This window comes from Camellia sinensis, chromosome 5 (assembly GCF_055761805.1).
Source record: "Camellia sinensis isolate YWXY chromosome 5, ASM5576180v1, whole genome shotgun sequence".
Lineage (NCBI taxonomy): Eukaryota > Viridiplantae > Streptophyta > Magnoliopsida > Ericales > Theaceae > Camellia > Camellia sinensis.
In genome coordinates this window covers 95325001-95329833 of record NC_138965.1, presented here as the reverse complement: position 1 = coordinate 95329833, position 4833 = coordinate 95325001, and positions in this window count along the sequence as shown.

The following is a 4833-nucleotide window of genomic DNA, read 5'->3' as shown; positions in this document are numbered from 1 at the left end:
CTCATGCGGCCTGGGCCACCGCACAAGCGGCCAACCTTCCTCTGCTCAAATTGCATTCTACTTTGGCTTCGCACGAGTGACTAGAGCCACCAAACGAGCGGCCAAGGCCACCACACATACAGCCAACAAGGCAAGCTCGGTTTTATTTTCTTTCTATTTTTCTGACTTCCAGGCCTCCAGTTGCATGGTTTTCAAGTGTTTTTCATATGCACATCCATCTCATGAACACAACAGAAATGGAAGAAAGAATAGAAAAAACCAAATGAATATGTAGCGAATGAATCGAATAAGTTTAAGAACTGAGTAAATGAATTGCATGAAATGTGTTATAAGATGTTGTGCTTGCATATGTTTTTATAGGTTGCTCCGTCAAGGTGTCTCAACCGATCAAGCATTGTGAGTAACATTACTGTAAAGTTATGTTCATATGAAATATATTTGAAATGCTATTGTATAAGTTATGTTTCTAGAATGATATATGTTTTCGTGAACGAATGTCCCATTTTCTAATCTATTATGGCATCCAAAGAATGTCCCAAGTCATGGGGGACGACATGATAATGTGGGTCCATGACATATATGTGATTATGAGATCTTGTTAGCCACTTAATGAAATGGCAATATGTTTGATAATCGGTGTCTAGGATCAATTACTCTAGTCGGAAGACATTATGATATGTTCTTTTGGATGTACCATTATTATGTTCATATATGAGAATTGTTATGATTTGTTTTATAATTATGATATGCTCAGAATTCGTTCACTAACCTCTTTACTTTAGTATTATTCACTAGGTTTTAGCTCACTGTGTGTGTATATATATATATGTGTATGTATATGAGAGTGTCTTGAAGAACAAGCCCATAAGAAATCTCTTAGCCGAGCCACCGTTTAAAGCCTTTGGGTTCTGTTTTGGTGCCTCCGAGTTGAGGCTAGGTGTAGAAGACCGTTATCGAGTTTTTGATCTTGATGTTGAGATTTCAATATTTGTGTATATGTATATGAATATTTTTGAACAAGATGTTATGTATGTAATATAGGGTGGGTAAATTAACGCTATGTGCATGTGTTATTTCATATAGGTTCACAGCTCATTGGACTACTTGTTGTATATTTTGATGTATTAAGGTTCCGCTAACCCCGATTATTTTGATTTGTACAGGAAGGCCTTTGGTAATCTCGGATTACTAGCCGGTCATTTCTCTAATCCCTTACAGGGTGGGGTTCGAGTAATGATAGAATGGTATGAGAGCATGAGTTAATTTACCCACACACGTGTCCATTAAGCAATAGGAAGTCTAGAAAGGAGTTAGGAACATTTGCGTTGTGTTACAAGTGTGTGCGTTAAGATGTGAATCCATGATCCTTATGCAAACATGAGAAAGAAAGTTGGATACATATGTGTGCTTTTCTAAACCTCTTGTTGAATATGAAGTATATCGAACATGAACAAAGAAGCTACACGAATGAATGTGTAATTGTGATTTCAATAAGGAGTGTGTGACTTTTTTTAACATGAAATCTATCAGCATTAGTCTCCTATGTTTATTATTACCGTGTTTTATATAGACCAATGAAGAATACAAGAAACAGAGATGAGTCTGAATCCTCTGATGCTAGAATAGATTGGTTAGAAAGAATGGTGGAAGTTTTAACTGAACTAGTAAAGCAACAACAAGAGCATAGGCAACAACCCTTACCTCGTCTACCGCCTCTAGTTCAAATTAAGCCAAATAATGATGACATCATTGCTCTTACATAGAAATACAAGAAAATGAAGCCACGGGAATTTTTGGGGGGTATTGAACCGCTAAAAGCAGAGGCTTGGGTACTTGAAACTGAAAAGATATTTGAAGTATTTCCGTATACTGAAGTACATAAAGTTTTGTTGGCAACATTTAACCTGAAAGAAGAAGCTAGGAGATGGTGGATGCTGTTCTAAGATGAGAATGGAGGCTTGACATGGGATCAATTCAAAAAAAATTTCTATGAAAAATACTTTCCCCATTGCATCCGAGACAGGAAGGTATCTGAATTTGAACAACTAAAACAAGGTGACATGACTGTGGCCAAATATGAGGCACAATTTATTGAACTAGCCCAATATGCACCCCATATGGTTGACACTGATACAAAAAGGCAAGGAAATTTGAGAGCGGATTAGATATTGATGTGCTTGACCGTGTAAATGTTTTGAAATTGCCAAAGTATGTGGATGTTCTTGTTAGAGCCTTGATGTCTGAAGCAAATATTGCCGCATTGAAAAAGTCAACATCATCAACCGAAGGAGAGAGTAAGAAACAAAATAAATAGAAAGTTGAAATAACCAGTGATTCAATAACCTCTGTAAATGAAAAATCAAATGCAAGAACTTTTGGCAACACAAGTCAAGGAAGCAATGAGAACAATGGCATGCCTAGGCCCTGAAGAAATGGAACATTGAGGTGTTTGGAAATATGGATTTTCAACTTAAACAGACTAGCCTTTGACTTATTGGCAAGTCTAGAATCCTCAATGAGGTAGAAATTGCATAAAGAAGGGAAATGATCAGCTTGGTTTAGAAGCTCAAAAAAATAAAAGAGTGGTTATGGTTGCAGAAATCAACGTTGGATTGGGCACTAAAAGATGACAAGAATATAAGATTTTTCCATGTTATGGCAACCATGAGGCAAAGCAGAAATATAATAACTGAGGCCTCATTTGGGAGCAGGCTTTTATAGTAAATTTTTGACTTTTTGACTAAAAGGTGATGTAAAAAAAACTAGTATATTTGGAATGACTTTTTGGCTTTTTATGAAAAGATGTGCAAAAAGTAGAGAGAAAAGGAAATATTTGACTTTTTAGTGTGGGTTGTTGGCTTTTTCATTTTTTTAGTAACTTTTTGGCTTTTTGGCTAAAAAGGGCACTTGTCAAACGAGGCAATGAAGATTGGGGAAAGCTTAGTGGAGGAAACAACTCTAATCAAACAAGCAGTGAATAATTACTTCAAATCTCATTTTGAGGAAAAGTGGAGTTCTGGGCCTGGCATGGTAAGCCCTTTAAGAGGGTGGATCAATCCCAAGCTAAGGAATTACTGGAAAATAAGTTCTCTAAGACAAAAGTGTGGGAAGCAATTCGAAAGTGTGATGGCAATACAGCTCTTGGTCCACATGGTTTTAATTTGAACTATTTTAAAAAATGCTAGAAGATTATGAAAAGGACATGATGAACTTTATAAAGGAATTCCATAGGAACAGCAGGTTGGGGAATGGGGTAAATTGCTCTTTTGTCACTTTGATTCCCAAGAAGGATTGCACATCCTCGATTGGGGATTACAGGCCAATTAGTTTGATTAATTTTGTGTATAAAGTCCTGTCTAAGGTACTGGCAAACAGGTTTAAACAAGTATTTCCTGGTGTCACTAATAATGTACAATTTGCTTTTTTAGAAAGGAGAAATATAATGAATGGTGTCCTCATTGCTAATGAGGTTATTCATTGGTGGAAGAAGTCTAAGAAGAGGGGTATAATCCTCAAGTTGGACTTTGAAAAATCCTATGACTCCATAAACTGGAACTTCTTATTACAAATGTTAGAAAACTTTGGTTTTGGATCAAGATGGATTAGGTAGATGAAGGAGTTCATTTCCTTAGCAAGAGTGTCTGTGCTTGTGAATGGATCTCCATCTAAAGAAATTGTTCCTAAAATAGGGCTCAAGCAAGGTGATCCACTTTCACCTTTCCTTTTTAATGTTGTAGCTAAAGGGCTTAACATGCTTCTAATGAGAGCAAAGAATTTGGGTATTATAAAATGGGTTGAAGTAGGGTCTAGTAGATCTAATGTTTCTCATCTCCAATTCGCGGATGATATGATTATTTTCTATGATGCTGAGTGGCCTAAGGTGGTAGCTATTAAAAGAATTTTGAGATGTTATGAAGTGGTCTCTGGGTTAAGAATAAACTTTCACAAAAGTGTTGTGTGTGGCGTGAGTGTGGATGAGGTGAGGGTGCAACAGATTGCCTCTAAATTAAATTGTCTGATGCATAAACTTCCACTAAAATACTTGGGACTACCATTAGGGGTTGATCCTAGTAGAAAACAGACCTGGAAACCGGTTATTAATAACTTTAAAAAGAAGTTATCAGGATAGAAAAGAAGGCTCTTATCATTTGCAAGAAGAGTGGTGCTCATAAAATCTGTTCTTTCTTCTTTACATATTTATTTTATGTCTTTGTTCAAAATGCCGGAATGTGTATCTAAGGATCTTGATAGGATGCAAGATGCCTTTCTGTGAGGGGACACAGAAACTAGTGGGAAAATACACTTGATAAAATGAAAGGATGTTATTTTGGATAAGCACCAAGGAGGCCTGAGGATTAGAGACTTAAGACTTGCAAACCAATGCATGTTAATCAAATGGTGGTGGAGGTTTGCCTTAGAGGAAGGTGCACTTTAGAAAGTAATTGTTTGCAGGAAATATGGATTGTCAAGAGAAAGGTGGATGCCAGTGATCATTGAGCCAAGAGATGGTTCCAAAATCTAGAGAGACATTATGGGCATAACACATGCCAACCTAGTTTTGCTTAACTTCTTTAAGGAGAATGTTGAATACACAACTGGCAACGGCAGAAGAATTTTGTTTTGGGTTGATATTTGGAAGGGGGATTCTAGTCTCAGCACACAATTTCCTAGACGTTTTCATCTAAGCATAGAGAAGGAGATTTCAGTGAATACAATGGTGTCAAGGAGAGACTTGTCTAATGAATGGGGTTTTAAATTCAGAAGAGCTCTTCATGCTTGGGAAGAAAGTGAAGTCTTAAGGTTGATTGCTTTGCTGGGTTCTGGCCCAAGTCT